Source organism: Lathyrus oleraceus, chromosome 2 (genome assembly GCF_024323335.1).
Source record: "Lathyrus oleraceus cultivar Zhongwan6 chromosome 2, CAAS_Psat_ZW6_1.0, whole genome shotgun sequence".
Taxonomy (NCBI): Eukaryota; Viridiplantae; Streptophyta; class Magnoliopsida; order Fabales; family Fabaceae; genus Lathyrus; species Lathyrus oleraceus.
In genome coordinates this window covers 445,901,984-445,920,987 of record NC_066580.1, presented here as the reverse complement: position 1 = coordinate 445,920,987, position 19,004 = coordinate 445,901,984, and the positions used below count along the sequence as shown (strand labels likewise).

The window sequence follows — 19,004 nt, the reverse complement described above, 5'->3', positions numbered from 1 at the left end:
CCGCTACAGATGGCTACGGGTGTTATGGTCAAGTTGTCTATCTTTTGAGTAAGAGCATCTACCTTGGCGTTAACATGGTCAAGACTGCTCAATTCGTACATGTCGCCTTTCGTTGGAGGTTTCTCTATAGAGGTTCTTTCGCTTCCCCATTGGTAATGATTTTGGGCCATACTTTCGATGAGTTGATAGGCCTCATTGTAGGGTTTATCCATCAGTGCGCCACCTGCAGCGGCGTCTATTATCAATATTGTGTTGTACAAGAGACCGTTGTAAAAGGTATGGATGATCAATCATTATTCTAGACCGTGATGTGGACAAAGCCTCATCGTGTCTTTGTATCTCTCCCAAGCTTCAAAAAGTGATTGATTATCTTTTTGTTTAAACACGTTTATTTGGGCTCTTAGCATACCCGTCTTACTAGGTGGGAAATATCGGGCTAAGAAAACTTTCTTCAACTTGTTCCATATAGTGACAGAGTTGGATGGTAGAGACTGGAGCCAAGCTCTAGCTCTATCTCTTAATGAGAATGGGAAAAGATGTAGTCTTATCTCTTCTGGGCTGACACCATTCGCTTTCACTGTATTTGCGTATTGCAAAAACATTGACAAATGTAGGTTCGGGTCCTCCGTGGGACTACCTGAAAATTGGTTTTGTTATACGGCTAACAATATAGAAGGTTTTAGCTCGATATTATTGGCCTCGATAATAGAGGCAGCGATGCTGTTATGTGGTACATCCTGCGAAGGGATTGCATAGTACTTAAGAGGACGGTTTTACACTCCTTCGGCCATCTCTGGTTGAATAACTAATTCAGAAATAGGGATGTTAAGGTCGGGAAGATTTAGCTTGATACGATGTTCTCGTATCAAGTCTCGTATCTGGTGTTCTAATCTAAGATAACGCTTAGGTTCGTCGAACGGTAGCTTTAATTTATCGCCTTGAGAGCGAGTATTTGGCATACACTCGACAAATGTAGAAAGGGAACAAGAATTGTCTGCCTAAGTCTATACTGGGCAACACTGGAGTTACGATATCGACTAAATTAGTCCCCGGCAACTGCGCCAAAAACTTGATCGCGACTTAGTAAGTCTATGGGAATCGTGACTGCAAGTGCACAGTCTTATCGCGTAGTTTTAAAGATTATCGAACCCACAAGGACTAATAATCGAACGTATTATTATCTAATGTTACTATGTAAGTCTAAGGCTGATGATCCTTCTAAGATTGGAAGGATGAAGAGAAGTAACTATAGCGTAAATAGAATATTAATAAGGATATGCGATAAAGGGATATCGGTATGTAGCGCATCAAACTTTGGGGATTCGATAGATGTTTGGTGTAATCTTATTGGTCAAAATGTTCTTCAGTAGAAATTATTTATAGAAAGGACTTAGTCTTACACTCTCATTTTTATTGACTCTGACCATAATCCTAAACTAGAATGCTTGGCTCTCGCGTCTCATTTTGAATTTAAAAGTAATTTTTAAATATGAATAAAGTCTAGTTAATCTTAAAGCGCTCTCGCTGTGTTTAGGATTAATGCCTAGTTTCAGCTATCTGGTTAAAATCTCAAACTCTCGTTCTTGTTGACTGTAACCTTAGTTTGTTTTGTACTCTTGTACGTAAAACAATTTTAATAAAATAAGAAACTAAAACCGGAAAAATAAGTTTTATAAAAATCAACACCGACCATCTACGAATCTCGTCGTTTCGACGGTATTTACGTACCGATACCTAAGGGTTTAGCCGGACATGGATCCGGTAACAGACATGGTATTCAGAAAATCAAACATGCAATAAGGCATAAATAAATAAAATAGCAATCAAAATAAAACCTGGATTATGAATTGAGAACTTGAACTGAATCTTGATTCTTCAAATAAAATAATGTCGGAAGGCTTTGGCAATGAGTAACTATTAGAATTGAATTCAAATGCGTAAAATAAACTGAAATAGTCCCCGATGTGGAGAAACTATCACTGTTATAAAGTAGGAAAAAAAACTGCATAGGAAACTAAAATAAAATAAATATGACTAAAAATTAAGCATACGGTTGAAAGCTGGAAGAGAGAAAGAGAGAGCTGGCGAAAAACAAAACTCCCTTTTATATATTTTCCACTCCTCTAAATTGTAGCCAAAGGTGAGTGGATTCTTGGCTAAAAACTTGGAGAAATAATAGGGAAGACCAGGTTGTGGCGATTTCCACAACCCTAGTCTTTGAGTCCGTAGCGAGCGCCACAAATATAAGGTTAAACGCCACACTCTCCATTCTTTATGGTGGGGGACACCATCCTCTTTGGGTCATCTGGCGGGCGTCACACACCCAGATGATGGCCGCCACAAGCCCATTAGGCGTGGTGGCCCATTCTCTCTATTTTTCTCCATTTTCTTCTCTTTTTCTTTCCTTTTTGCTATTTTCCACTTTGCTTGCTTGTAAACCTTTTAATCGATAAATACATGCAATAAACATAAAATAATGCGTAATAATAAGTGTTATCCATGCATATGAAGCCAAAAATACTATATGTTTTTGCGTTATCAATCCCCGAAGGAGTTTCGTTGTCTGATAAAAGTTCCCTCATTCCTAGTAGTGTTTGGTTCTGGGAAGTATTAATTAAGTCCCCTACAAGGTTGTTTCCCATTTGATATGGTGTTGACTTAAAATTCCCTGCAGCATTGACTCATTTTAGGATCCTCAGTGGATCCATCTTTATTCTTCAACAGTGCTCTCTTCCCCCACAAAGTTTGGAAACATGTTTTTCGTGTCTTTCCACAGCCAAAGTTGATTTATTCTGAGCTAGATAGTTTATGTTCATCCCTAGCAGAATCTCCGGTGGTTGTTTCCATTATGTTGAGATTAGCCGTTTGTTTTATAGTGATGATTCAAATCTTCGTTATTGTATCCTTTGGGTTGTTTTGTCAGCATAATCATAATCATGCATGCATATTCATACATAAATCATAGCATCATATATTTCATTGTCCTTTTTATCACATTGATTCTTTTTATGATCCCCTGCTTTGGTGATATTATTTCCCCCATACAGATTTGATGTGTCTATCCTCCTTCAATTGCAGAGTGTCATCCCCTTAAGCAAAAAAAGTTTATCCTTTCTCATTTCCCACTGAGTTATTTCCTTATGTGGATAATCATTATTTCAATTTCCTCCCTAGAGTATCATCTGGATGAAACCACTTCCCTTGAGTTATATCCATATTGGGTTGAGTCTTGTTTGATCGTTTCTTTCTTGCTCTTACATAGATAGATCTTTTGGTCCCCGAGAGCTTATTACCCAGTAACTGGTAATATTCTTCTTGATGATTGAGTACTTTACCTTCAACCAGTAATTGGTAAAAGGTAATTTACCCATTTATTTTCCCCAGCGAATTCGTTATCACGTTTTCCTGGCAAGTCTATCCTTGATATGTTCATCCTAATCAATGACGGATATTCTTCCTGTTTGGTATTCTACCCAGTAAAAAGGTGGTTGTAATCCCTATTTTATTCCCTAGAGAGTCTATCCTTGATATGTTCACTTTAACATGTGACGAATTTTCTCTTCTTTATGGTCTACCCAGTAACTGGTAGATATAAAATCCTACTTTCCCCTCTGAGTCTATCCTTAATATGTTCAATTTAAATGGTGACAGATACTCTCTCTTTTGTATTCTACCCAGTAATCGGTAGTCGTAATTCCTAGTTTTCCCTAGTAGTTTATCCTAACTGGTAACGGATATTCTTCCTATTTTACCAGGTGTTCTATCCTTGATATGTTCATCCTAAACGATGACAAATATTTTTCCTTTGAATTTATCCTTGATATGTTCACTTTAATTAGTGATTGATACTCTCTCTTTGGTCTTCTGCCCAATAGCAGGAAGTTGTAAATCCTATTTGATTTCCTTTCCCCAGTAGGTTGTTCTTACCCAGTAACTGATAATGAATACACCTTATTTTCCTTAGCGAGTCATCCTTGATATGTTTACCCTAACCAGGTAACAGATGTCCCTTTGTCAGAGTCTATTATCTTTTTACCCAGTAATCGTTGGTAGATAATATGTGTTTTTTACTCCTATTCTGAAGTTTTTCTTCCCCAGTTGAGTTTGAGTTTATATTTATTTGTGAAATAGAATTCCCTTTTAGCTTGAGTATTTCGGTTTTGTTCTGACCTACTCTCGTCCCCTGCATATTCCTTTATCCCCAGTTCAAGTCTTTCCCTTGATTTATTTTCATGGAAATCCCCTTGTGTCTCCCAGCAGTTTTCTATGTCATAGCATGGCCTATGCATAACTTTTATTCCCTAGAGTCTCTGTCTCCCCAGTGAGGTTTCCTTACGGAACGCATTATGCTCATGTGGACTTTTAGTCTCTCCAGATTCTTTTCCTTTGTGGAAATATATTCTCCATAAAGATTATTTTAACATTAATATCATATGTATCATGAGGTCTCTTAGGGACCACAATTTGTTTCTTGGTGTTGTTATTTAAGTCCATTCTACTGAGTTGATACGAAGATTTTAACCTTCACATCCTCAATTAAAATGTCTTTAAATAGGGGCAACTGTAAGACCCCAATTTTGACCCTAAGATACCTCATGCTATCTCATCATTTTCATTATCTTTGGGGTCACACCTTGGCATCCTCCTAACCAAAACACCAAAAATATGTCTATGTATAGCTTTGTCTCTTTTGTAGGTGGTGTGTGCATACACCTATGCTCTATCAAGTTCACAACTAGGGTTTGAGACCCTCATGGAAGAGATCAATCATAGAATGGTTCACCATGGTTTCTAAACATCATATGGATCCCCATGTTCTTCATTATCATTTTGATCAAGAATTCATCAAGAGCTTGAAGCTTGTTTTCCTTAGAAGCCCTAGTTCATCTGGGTATCTTGTGTGACTTCCTCAGTAAGCTTCTTCAACAATTGGTCAAATATATCAAGGGATACTTCATTATACATTATAATATTCATATATGATCCTCCATTATCTCTAAATATCAATAGAACTTCAAGTTTGCAAGTTGGTTCAAAGAGGTTGACCAGAGGAAGTCAAGTAGTCAAAATTGGGGTTCCCTAGACCCTATATCCTACACTTTTTGTCATATGAAAATTATTACAATATAAAAGTTACTCTCTATGACATTTAAAACAACTTTCATGTTGGCATCAAGATCTATTTTTTCTTGGAAAGTCATTTTTTATGGTGAAACATTATAGGTCATTTTGTCTGTGCCCTAGTTAGGAGGTCAACTTTCAAGGACCATAACTTGCTCCATGTTTATGATATGAAGGCCATCTAAGTTTTATGATCAATTTCAAGATGTCTTATCCAACTTTTATTCTTTGAGAAATGTCAAATTCAACTTTAAAGGGCATGTGCCAAGAGGAAAGATTATAGGTCATTTTAGGCCATCACCATTGAACAAGCAATTTTCCTCAACTTCTAAAATGCATAAGTCCCTAATCCCAAATACAAATTATTTCAAATTTGTGACCAAACTTAGGGGAATGAAATAGATACAAATTTTATGCATAAACCATTTCCATTTGGAGCTCATAGTAAAAGTTATTCAAGGTGGAAGAAGTGGTCATTTGACTTTATACTTAGAAAATTTTCAACTATGTTTGATTTCCCCCACTTCCATCTCAAAATTCATCATGATCCAAGCTCCAAATGGAAAAAAATTCAATATAAAAGTTGTTCCCCTTGATTCCACCTTTCCAAATCATCCAATATCACTTCATTTGGACAAGAATTGAGGGGATTGAGCATGGTGCCTTTGGTGGACTTGTTTTGGAAACATTTGAACTCAAATGATTATTTCCTCTTGCATGCTTCCATGTGATGACTTCAGTATCCATTATGCACAAATTGGAGTTAGATTGCATCATGGTTTGGGCCTAATTAAATGCCCATGCACCCATGCACCAATGTTGTTATTTTTGGCCAAAATTGAAAACGTGCAAAACTGAATTCCGTAGCCTATAATTACAAATGCATTGCTTCAGAAATAATACACACACCTTGCCCAAGCCTTGCCAAGCTATCTCAGAACCCTACTCCATATAATTCCTTAAAGGTTTCTTTATAATCGAGTTTGAATTTCACTTTTTGTTTTGAGATTCAAACTCCAAGGATTCATTGCGATTTTCATCTCAATTGGTCACTACAAGCAAGAGGAGGAAGAACCAAGTGAATTTAGATCAAGATCAAGCCAAATCACTGCTACCTGAAGGTGATTTTTCCAAACTTCAAATCTTCGATTCTCACTCAATTCTTCTTCATTTACTTTGATTATTGGTTGTCTAAAGTCCTACCAATGTAGGAAACAAGATTGAGTTGCTTTGAGGTTAAATCGAAGCAACTCAGATCGTGCACCTCAAAATTCAATTCCTCATATCTCTCAATATATTTAGAATTGGACAAAATTGAGGCCAGATTCGAGCTCCTGAGCTTTTTCTCTTTAAATTAGTGTACTCACTTTTCATTTTAGTGAAGGTTGGTGGTGGACTAGTCCGGTGAGGTTCACCGGAGAAGGAGACAGGAGATAGGGCTCAGGTGGTGTGTTGGTGTGTTCTCAGCCTTCTGATTTGATTCAAATGTTTTAATCCTGAGCATCCATATTGATTACCATCTTTACAACACGTTTGACTTGGCAATTGGTGGATAGCGTGCGTGTGGCCATCAGATCTGTCACCTCAATTAATGAGGGAGATGTTATGGCCCTTGTTTTTTCTATTTTCTTTTTAATTTCTGATTTTACTTTTAATCCTTTTATTTTATTTAATTCATAGAAATTTCATTTTTAATCCAAAATATATGGGACTTTCACAAAAAATCTTTAAATATTTTTCTCTTTCATATTTTGAATTAAAATATTTTTTGGATTAATTTTAATATTTTTCATGAATTAAATAATTTTATACAAATTTTTAATTGTTTTAATCGTTTCCTATAAATAGAGGAAGCTTTTTCCTTCATTTGCAAGCTTTGATAGCCAAATAAACTCTGAAACCATTTGAACCCGATACCTTAAAAAATAGTTAACCATTTCTTCGATTCAAGCTCTTGTAGCTTTGAATCTTCACCCAGAATCACTCATCGACACCTTTTGAATCTGACTGAAGCACTACTTTGGCTTGAAACTCCTTGGAACCAAACTTCCAAATCCACCATTGTTAACCTTTAAAGCTCCAACTGGAAAGGTAGATACGAGTTAAATCTTTGAGCAAACAAGTTACCTCACTCTTCACCTTACTCCACTTATCAAAATCCCTCTTCTACCTTTAATTTATCTTCAGTATTAGTCATTTAATTTTACTTTGAGTACTTAGGGTTCATCCTGTTCTTGAGAAAAATTCTCCCTATTCAGAGCTAATCAATGACTCTGATACAAGGAGACATGAAAAATGATGTGTTGTGAAGCTAACTTCATGCTTGGGTGTTGTTAAAAGCACGAGTTCATGAATTGTATAAATTGAATCCAAGGTTAAAGATGAAGTGAGGTTGCGCGCATTTTGGTGCCAAATCCAAATTCTGACCAATCACATCCTTTTACGCGCATTTTTCGAACTTAGTAGTCGTTGGAGCCCTAATTTCATTTTATTTTATTTCTTTTATTTCCCATTTAATTTCTGTCTCATTTTTAAATATTTTTTATCCAATTTTTTTACACAAAGTCTTTAAAAATATTTTACATCACATACACTTTTCTCTTAATTTTTTAAATCATTTTTGCATTTATTGTTATTTTTATTTCATTTTTCATTTTCATTTCCTTTTCCAATTTATTTTTCAAGCATTTTAAAACCTATTTGCATCCAACTTTTAAGATTTATTCATGTATAATATATGGGAGTTTGTGTAATTTTTGGAACCATTTTTGAACTATTTTGATCATAGTTTATGATTTTCTCTTTAATTTCCCTTTTTACTCATTTCTAAATACATTTTTTGCTTGATTTTTGATGCACTAGATGTTTTGACTTGAGTGTATTGACTTGGTTTATCAAGGCTTCTACAATTAAAGTCATCCATAGATTGACTAGAGTTTGATTCAATCTTCTTTGATTAAAACATGTTGATAAATGATCATTTAATCATTGTTTACACTTCGAATCAGTGATAAGTTATCCCTTATTGAGCCATATGTTTGGGTCCCTAGATTTGATTGATAGTGGATCCTAAGTCCAACAATTGAGTTAGCTCACACTTTGACTTTGTTTTGACCTTGTTGGACTTTGTTTACTTGTTTGATCAAATCTTCGGCATTTCAAATCACTCATAGATGGTCCATTAGTTGATTTAATCTTTTTTGATTCAATATGTGGATAGATGGTCATTTGACCATATTTTGAACATTTTTAGTTATTGATAGATCATCTTTTGGTTTATCATATGTTTGAGTCATTTGACTTATTGATAGATGATCCCATTGTGTTGACTTTGACTTCTAACATACTAACACCTAACATCTAACTGATAAACCTCTAACACTTTACATTCTTGTCATTTAATTCAAGTCATTTACCTTTATGCCTTTACTTTATACAATATACTTTTATATATCATTACTCATCATTTAACTTCATACATTATTCATATGTTGCTTCTTATATTGTGTTTGATCTGCTTGACAATCTCAATGAATCAAAACATGATAAAATGAGTTAAATTGATCCTTAAGACCTATGCTTCACTTGAAGTGATTATGCCCACACCTTTGGCCCTTGGACTTATGACTTATACCTTTGCTGGATCTGGAATGATTTTGGTCTCTTTGGACCTTGGGCACTTTGACTTTGTCTTATTGTTGAATTGTTGAACTTTTGGCATTGTCATCTTGTTTATGGTTCATTTTCCTTGCCTCTACTTATCACATTCATATGTTTAGGTTAGCACACTGTAGCGGTAAAAAATTTGAGACTAAGTTATTGGTTAACTTAACTCATAAAGCAAGTGTCACCACCGCGCTTTTATTGTTTCTAAAGGGAAAGGGAAAAAGTACAAACAAAACCCGAAGAAGTTTTAAAATAAAACTAATAAAAGAGATAAGGATCTGGGGGTTAGTTATGAAAATGGAAGGTATTAGCACCCTAAACATTAATGGTACTCCATGGGAACCTCTTTGAAAATGTGCCTTTTGGTTTGAAAATGAATATTGTTTGCAAAAGTTTGGAGAGATGGGAAAAGAAATATTTTTTATGATTTTTGTGTTTGCTAGGACTTTTAAAGCCTCATGCCTACGTACCAACAAAGTGCAATGGATGATCAAAATCTCGTAGTTCGTGGTAAAAATAACAAAGGTGTTTTTTTTTAATGAAAAGACATTTTGTCATCTTAAGGAGAATACTCAACTAGTCACCCACAAGTATGAGAACTTTGCATCATCATGAGAAGGACTCCAACTTGGATAAGAATCAACAAGTATGCCACTAGCTCTCTTAGATGGAAAAGATTTATCATCAATGCTATGGGGATAGGAGAATTACATCTCAACTATGGAAATTACTCATGTCTAAGCTTTGAGAAAACTTTTTAAAAGGAAAAGTACACAAAGGGCACAAAAATGATTTAAATGAGTTAGACATTTTTAGTCTTTTGAAATTGGTCTGAATATGCTTAAGATGGATTATCATTTATTAAGAAAAAGGTTTTAAAAATCACTTGACAAAAGTCAAGGTTTATTGAGAAAAATGATTCAAGTTAAAAAAAATAAAAAGGTTTTAAAAAAGAGAGAAGATTTTGAAAATTAAAAAAAGGGGAGGAGAAGAGGAGATTATCCTAGAGCATAAATTAAAATATAGGGAGGAAAGATCTAACAAAGAAATAGAAATCTTTATGACATAAGTCAAGAAAAAATTCCCTCCTTTGGATTAAGTCTCAAGCAAGCCAGAATAAACAAATAATAATCCATGTATCAGATGAAACCAGAGTAACTCAATTAAGTCTCCAAAGGAAATCCAAAGTCAAAGGTACCAAATAGATTCTAAGGTTTCAAATCACAAGCCTCAGAGCGAATGTCAAGATCCTAACTCTAAGTTCATAACTCCACAACATTTCTAAGGATAGTAACCACAAGTCCATGAATCAGGAGAATCAAGTTCTTTTTTAGGTTTTTCTTTATTAGTATCTTAAAAGAAAAATAAGTCAAAATGGACGAAGAAAAAGTGACATAATCACAAATAATATGAAATGGAATGCTAAATATAAAGTATAAAGTAAATGGCATAAAGATAAAAGGGCATAAAGTAAATGAATTGGAAATAAAAGTTTAACACAAGTAAAATGTTAGTAAATGAGGTTAGAAATTATAATGAAGGATGGTTTGGTCATTTCTTGAAGAAGACTCAACTATTCACCCACAAGCATGGAAATATGAACTTATACATAATTTATGAGAAGGGCTCCAACTTTGATAAAATCAATAAGTATGTCACTAGCTCTCACAAATATGAAAGAAGCAATATTTTCACACAGTACCATGAGGAGTATGATACTTACAATCTCACTTATAAAATTGTCTTTGCTTTTGGGACAAATTTAGCCCTATGTTAAGCAATCGTAATTGGACTTATGTAGAAGTCACAACTATTTAAGGTCGGTCAATAATAATATTTGTGTTAATACATGCTAGAGAAATGATATGTAAATCAATCCCCTAAAGTCATGTCACACAAAAAGAAAAGAGGAAATGATAAAGCACAAAGGCTATGAGGATGATCCATTACTTCAACCCACACTTCATGACACTTAGGAAAAACTTATGCATCAATCCAAAGTACCTTAAGTGATCCATGATCACTAGAAGATATATTTAAAATGATGAAAGTTCATCAAGTATCAACCACACATCATGAACAAGATGGACACAAACCATCCAATTAATCAAAGGAAAAAGAAGGAGATGAAGAAGAAGGAGACAAGAGAAGTCACACCCAACTTGGGCCAAAAGTTTGATCAAGTCATCATCAAAATCAATCATCCATTTTGGTGGATTAGGGTTTTCACCCTATCAACAACCAAGATCCATTGAGTTTTATGAGACTTGAAGTCTAAACCATCATGATCCAAGGCCAACAGAAGTTCACACAAATATAAAATGCAATTGGAAAATAGAAATGCACCAAAAGTTTTTTTAAATGAATTTTAAAATAGAAATAAAATGAAAAATCCATAAAGTCCTTCAAAACACCAAATAAATGGCCAAGCAAATTATGAAAGGTTGGAAATAAAATAAAAAACATGTAATAAATTTTTCAGAATTAAAAAATGCAGAAAAGTATTTTTAAACCAATTAAAACAAATGAGAAAAGATAAAATTCCTGAAAAATAGAAAATCAGTGAAATAAAATGCGAAAAAATACAAATCAGATGAAGAAAAATAAAATAGAATTTTAGAAATTATTTTGGATAAGAAATGATCCAATTCAAATCCAACATGTTTTAGAATACGATGGAACGCATTGCAAGCAATACACATGATCCAATTCAAATCCAACCAATCAGAACATTTCATTCCTCCAACGTGTCTGGCTAAACTCAGACAACCTGAGAAAACTCCGGTCGTCTTCTCCAGGGAGCTCTCACCGGAGCTTCATCGTTTGATAATTTCAGAACACGAGATCACTGCCATTATGATCCTCTTCTCATCCTGAATTCAACCACATGTTCCAAATTCATTTATATAAATTTAACAAAGGGAATTTCAAAGAAGTTTCAGAAACAAGCAAGCCACAAAAAGTTAAGTTAAATGATGAACACGGCCAATCAACACTAGATAAGTTAGGGGAAAACATCAGAGAGTGAAGGACTATATTGTGGTAACTTATTTGAGTTCAAATGATGCTCAGAAACCTTGTCCAGATGGTGATCAAAAGTTGATGAAGCTCGATCTGGTTAGAGCACTTCAGAAGGTCTTAGAGCTTGGAAGTTGTTGCAAAAGTTTCAGAAAATGCCAAAGATGCTAATGGAATCAAGAAATTAGATTGAAACAAGTTGAAACTCAAAACACGATAGTTGAGTTTTCTGGGAAAATTTCAAGTTGTAGCATGGATTTCTTGGCTCTCAAAATCTTGGAAATGAATGCAATATCTTCCTCTATTTATAGGGAATGTGTTTGGATCCAAATATGTGTGGAATGATGCAGAATTCATGCAAAACGAATTTGATCTGAATGTGAGAAAAGTGTGACTTGAAACTCCTTAAAACTCAGCCAAATGATGCGTTTTAAGGGTTAATTAACTTCTGGAGACTTGTTTAAACATGTTTAGGTCCAAAACACATGCTAATTTGGCTTGAAATTAAGATTAGTGAAGCTCAAAATTCGGGTAATGGTAATTTCTTCACTTACAAGTCACCATGTTCAACCCAATGGGGTATCCTACTCATGAGGCTTTTTGATCCCGTTCTTTTTGCAATATGTTGACATCATGGCAAAGATTACAATGTACCAAGAAAGGTTGCATTTGGATGCTTGAGCACAAAGTTATGTCATGTTGAAGTTGGCATGAAAAAATGATCATATAACTTAGAAAAATTCGAGTGCTTCATGGCTGAAAATAACTTATAATGTTTCAATGAATTCCATGGTCTTCCAAGCATATTCTGACTTTTATCCTTGAAGAAACCTTGTATAGGGCGTCATAAATGACATTTTGAAAAACAAATCAGCCTCATATGTTGAAAATTGAAGAAGTTGTGATCTTTTAAAGTTGGGGAAAAGTCACTTGAAAATAGGTCAGATTTCACTAAGTCCACAAATGACCTATAATGTCTCCAAAATTTTGATGGTCCTCCAAGCATAATTTACTCTTGTCATGTAAAGATAAGTTGTATAGGATAATGAGAATATTTATATGCAAAAATAAGCATTCAAAAATATTGAGAATTGAAGGATTTATGATCCTCGGAACCTTGACTTCAAAATGTTGACTTTTTGGTCAAACCACTTGGAACAAGCTTGTGTACTTGGACTTTTCTTCCATTACAAGGTACATGGATGATGATATGAACTAAAAATAAGGTGTCCTTGATTTCCTCTTAATTAAATTGCTCAAAGCTTGAAATTTCTTGTTCAATAAGGCATGGAAATAAACACATGAACCTTTGACTTTCCTTCAGAAGGTAGCGACAAAATTTTGAGATTCTCTTAATTGAAAATCCCTACTATGCAACATAAACTTAAGAAAAATAAAACATATTTTGATATTTTTATTAGTTGTTAGATAAGAAATTAATCATGTAAACTAAAAGGTAAGACAAAACAACAAAGAGGTGCTTGGTGATCCCTGCAAGAAGCAAACCCAAAGATGGATAGGGGGAAGGACCAAGGTATGACCTTGTTTGTGTGCAAGGATGAAAATGATATGTGGTATCTTATGGTTAAAAATTAGGGTATGACACACTTTCACCCACATGTCTTTCTCTTGGGCTACCTAACAATGAGACTTAGGCTCAGTACACTTTTAACACACATATGGCTTTCTCTTAGGATACCTAACAATGATACCCTAGGATAGCCTTTGTATGATCATGCATTGTGTGTTCTATCCATCTTTTTCCCTATGATTTAGCCTCCTTCGAGAGTAAACAAGCCAATGTTTAGCCTTTACAATTCGATCTAAATAGTTGTTCACTAAAAGACACCAACAAACTGTATTTCCCCGAACTACGAATGCTTTGATTTCCTTATTGCACCATAAGGATACGTAGGCACAAGATTGCGAGATCTTGGCGAGCACACTAATAAAAAACCTCTATTTTCCCCCTTCTGAGGTTTCTATTCATTTGCAGTTTCAATCTTTTATTCACTCGAAGAAAACAAATAATATTCAGCTAACATTCAAATCGCAAATTAAACTAAAAGGTTCATGTTGAGTACAACGAACGTGAGGGGTGCTAATACCTTCCCCTTGCGTAATCGACTCCCGAACCTGAATATGGTTGTGACGACCATTATTCCATTTTTCAAAGGTTTAATCGATATTTTCCTATTCCCTAATTGGAATAAATAAAGTTCGGTGGCGACTCTGTTCGAACTATTTTTTCCGCGACCATCGTGAGAGATCGTATTTTTCGAGATGTGAAAAATACCTACTACCTTCATTCACTTCATGTGATATAACTCTCTCTTTGAGCCAAATACACTATTCCTTTAAGCTTCATCTTGTGTCTTCTTGTGAACCAAAATATGTTTGCCCTGATACCAAACACTTAATTCTCTTTATTTTCGGTCGTACCATATAGTGGTTAATGCTTTAGGCTATACCACATATCGGTTAATGCCACTTTTACTCTTGGTGTTCAGATTTCATCCCTGATTAGGTTTAAACCATATTATCCTTTGGCTCAAACCATATTTGTTATCACTCTTCTTTCACCTCCCACCATTAGTTCTATGAATTACATAGCTCTGAATTTCTTATTGCACTATAAGGATACGTAGGCATTAGGGCATGAATCCTCTCTGAGCACTTTATCTATTTCTTATTTTCCATTTATTCTTTCGTGAGTAACCTTTAGATATAACACCCATTCGAGCATAGAACAATCAAAATGGTTCCCATTGAGTACTACGAATATGAGGGGTGCTAATACCTTCCCCTTGCATAACCGACTTCCTTACCCAATTATCTCTTTCCCCCGGGTTTTATCGATGTTTTCCCTTTCCTTCGGGAATAAATAAAGTTCGATGACAACTCTGTTGTATGTTTGAACGTGCGACGCGTTCGGGTATATTTCCTCTAGATTCAGTAGGCACGAGGATATAAATCCTTGGCGAGCACTTTACTTTCTTTTCCCCTTTTCTCTCTCTAGTTCTATGAACTACGAGGCTCTGACTTTCTCTATGCAATACGAGAATACGTAGGCATGAGGGCCCCAATCCTCCTCGAGCACTCTCTCTCTAACCCATTTTATGTTTTGCAGGTACATGAAGATAGCAACACTCATCCAAGAAATATGATTCAAAATAGTTCCCATGGAGCACCATGGATGTGAGAGGTGTTAATACCTTCCCCTTGTATAACTAACTTCCTTACCCGTTTCTCTGTTCCCATTGAGTTTTATCGATATTTTCCCTTTCCTCTTTTGGTATAAATAAAGTTCAGTGGCGACTCTGTTGTATGTTCGACCGTGCGATGCGTTCAAGTACATTTTCGTCCAGTTTCAATATCATGAGCTTATCATCTTCAACATGGGCGAACATTTTTCGATAATACTTTTGGGGAATGAGTGTCCCTCTTACTTTTCGAAGTCAAGGGTCTTGAATTTTACAAAAATCACAAGACCGGATACTAGACATATCTCCCTAGAAGCACCACCAAAAACTTGGCCACCTTCCATAGCCCTTAATCTTTTCTCAAGAATTTGGAAATTCTCCTTCATCCCTCTTATATCTTCATGCCTTTCGTCCTCTTCGTCAAACCGGAGCATGTTGTTGATCTTTGAAATAAGGTTGCATACGTGCACGGACAGTTGGTGGTGAAAACATGTGGACCCCAAAATAAGCCTCGTTGTTAGTTGGTAGAGATACTATATGCTGAGTGGATTGTATAATGCCGGGGGTGCCTTCAACTTGTGGTATGAAATCAGGAGGTAGGCCGAAGATTGGCCATGTAGAAGGTACCGTTCTTGCAGGTTGGGGTTCAAGTGTAGGACCAGATATCTCTGAGACGACCGTTGTTTGAGTGTCCTACTTGGACCTAATGACTTGAAGTATCTCCATGACTTGGCCCATGTTTCCTCGTAGGTCCTCGAGCTCGAAGCTCACTCTCTCCAATTCTTGTTCTTGATCTGTCATTCTCTGATGAGCACTAGCTCTGGTGTTGTAGTGGTGTTAAGGATTCAGTATGGAACTTAAGGATGAAGGAAAAACGAGATTTTATTTAATGTGGATGCATGTATGGAGGCATAAATGGATGCATTTTTTTTCAAAGCTCTTAGTTATCTTTTTTACTTATTTCAGCAATGTTGGAACATTTTATTTGCAAGATTTTTGAATAAGAATAAAAGGAAAAATAACAAATGAAATCCAAAATGACAACTTTCATTAATTTAAGTTCAATATCCAATATAAATTATTTCAATTCAAATTCAAGTATAAGTGATTCAGGTTCAAGTACAAGTGAACTTAAGCTCCATCTCAGCCCTTTGGATTGTAGCAAGATCCGTGGTGAGCTCTTTCGCCACTTTCTTACAAAACTTAACAAAATTAAAAACTTGAGGAGGCATGTTCTCTGGACACATGCACCAATTAGCTTCTTGAATTTTTTCTGGAAGCTCCAGCATGTTGAGATTAGCAAATCTAGCCAAGTTTAGCAACTTGCCATTCCATTCAACATAGAGGTCTTGGAGCTTCTTGATGACACGATGATATTCATCTAGGGATGCTCTGGACTCCATATACAGCTTCCTCCAATACACAGTCATTCTTCAAGAGCATGTAGGTTGCATCACCTTCTTGGTTTTCCAAAGCTGCAATTCTGATATTAGTTTCTCCTAACTAGTACTCGAAGCGGAGATATCTTATCTCAACTTCCACTTTTCGAAGAATCTCACGAGACGACTCATTTTTATATTTATTGAGAGTATCCCTAAGTTCACATATTTGAGCTTCATAGTCTAGTCTAGCTTCTCTCTCCTCCACAAGAGACCTCTCCAACAATTTGTCCAACTTTTGAATTTTGTGATGGGCTTTTTTAAGCTCCTCACTCTTGGTTTTGAACATAGATTTTGTACCTATGAGGATATTATCAAGCTCACCCTTCTTGTCTTCAAATGTTCTTTCTCTCTTGTTGCTATCTTTAAGCTCTTTGTTCTTTTCTTGACGTTTATCCTTCAGATTTTCCTTTTCCAAAGTAGTTCGATTAAGCCTAAGTCGCAACTCAGAGTTTTCTAATTCAAACTCCTTAATTTTGGAATTGAGCTTTTCAATATCCTCAGGTAGTATGGGCTCTGGCTCAGGAACCTTAGGGAAATATGAAGTATCAATGATAAATGGTAGATTGACTACTTCAACCTCTCCTTCACCCATCGAGTGTAGGATTCTTTGACAAGAGTGCTCCTTTTTCCAAATTCTTTACCTTTTCTAACAATATTTTACCAAGCTTTTCAGATTGCTCTCACATCAGGATTGCTTGCTTGGATGTTATAGAGTACAAATGGCTGTAAGTTTTTGACTTCAGGAGGACCAACCATGGAGTAACCGTGTTGCCTTCAAGATAACATATGGTTGTAATTGATACAACCCTTAGTTCCTAACAGCAACACATTAGGAAATTCCCCATAACTGACTACGATGTCTGGGGTTTCCCAATCTCTGATATACCATTTGACAAAACTTACAGTAAGAGAAGATAATCTTTGAGAATATTTAAGAAATGTGTTGCATGAACCAAGCATAAAGTAAAATAGCACAGCACAACATAGTTCCCCATCTTCTTGTGTCGAGCACGGAGAGCATGACAAATGTTAGCCAAAAGAAAAGGCATTGGATTGCATGAGAGAAAGACTTCCACAGTTACATGATCCACATAATTATCAATGTGGAAGAGCACAATCCCATGGATCAACATAGATAACACAATATAGAATGCTTTCTAATTCTCTTCCTTCTTGAACTTTAGAGATAATTCTTCCAAAAACTTTAGGGTAAACCCTTTAAAAAACCCTTTCTTGACCCAATTGGCTAGAAAAACTTGAACATCAATGCTTAGTGCTAATGCTAATCTCCTTGGACTCATCTCTTTATTAAGTTTTGGAAACGGATTGAAGTCTTTCAATTTTTGACCCACAATTCTTTCAACTTCTTCCAAGGTAGAAGCTAGTTGGAAGTCAGAAAATTTAAAACATCACAGAGGTGGATCATAGTATTGTGCCAAAGTGTTGATAACCCCATAGTCAACCTTTTTATTCAAAAGGCTCAAAATCTTCCCATGGTCCTTTTTGAAGTCACCATGCTTGATTGGAGTCAAATCAGAGATTAACCCTTCCAAACTGTCGAGCTTAGGTTCCTGGTACTTGAATAGAAAAATGCGTCTTCTTTTTGAAGTTATTTTTAAAAGTTTGTGAATATCTCAAATTCTTGAAACAAATATGAGACAACAAAGAGTTTTTATTTTTATTATGCAGATGCAATGCATGTGGATGAACGTGATGCATTTTTTTTAGGTATAAGTTTGAAGGTTCAAGGTATGTATAAATCAGATTGCTTTACACAGAACAAGGGTCTCACTAGATATAATCTAGGGTTACAAAGGTTCCCAAAGTCATGGATCCACTAGACTGTCTGATGCTTGTGGCAACTTACTTGTCGGGCGTCAACTCCATCCAATGAATCTACTTTGGGTGAGGTCCTCGTATCGATCCAATGAGAAATTCATCTCGCAGACCCACACTATGCAACCATCATTCCTAGTTGGCCAAAGGGGTTAAGGTTCTACAAATGGTCCTTAGAGTCATGGATCCACATGAAAACGTCGATGCCTATGAAAACTTACTTGTTGGACGTCAACATTCTTAAAAGGATCTACTCTAAGTGAGGTTCTCACATCGATCCAACGAGAAATTCATCTCACGGACCCACACTATGCAACCTCATTATATCTTATGTTTTTTACTCGAGACTCGGGTAGAAAGTCATTCCCTCAAGGTTTGCAATCAGAACTATCCAAGTATCAAAGATCCAATAGAGCCATATAACAATATAACAATATAACAATATAACAATATAATAATATAACAATATAACAATATAACAATATATAAATATAACAATATAACAATATAACAATATATAAATATAACAATATAACAATAATAAAAACATAAGAAAAAGAAAACTCACACAAGTAAACAAACATAATCACACACAACAAACTAACTAGGCTTGACTCACTTAGGGATGTCCCCAACAGTGTTGCCATCTGTCGCACCTCAAAAAATGAGAACACGGTGCTCGCGAAGCACAATCGCATGCTCGCGGGATGGACTTAAC

General features: G+C 35.5%; 1 non-coding gene across 1 annotated transcript; it reads left to right on the top strand.

Moving 5' to 3' along the window:
• Positions 1-300: 300 nt before the first annotated feature.
• LOC127124622 (small nucleolar RNA R71) lies at positions 301-407 on the top strand. The gene has a single exon (XR_007804093.1). It is a non-coding gene; the product is annotated as a small nucleolar RNA R71 (small nucleolar RNA).
• The last annotated feature ends 18,597 nt before the right edge of the window (positions 408-19,004 follow it).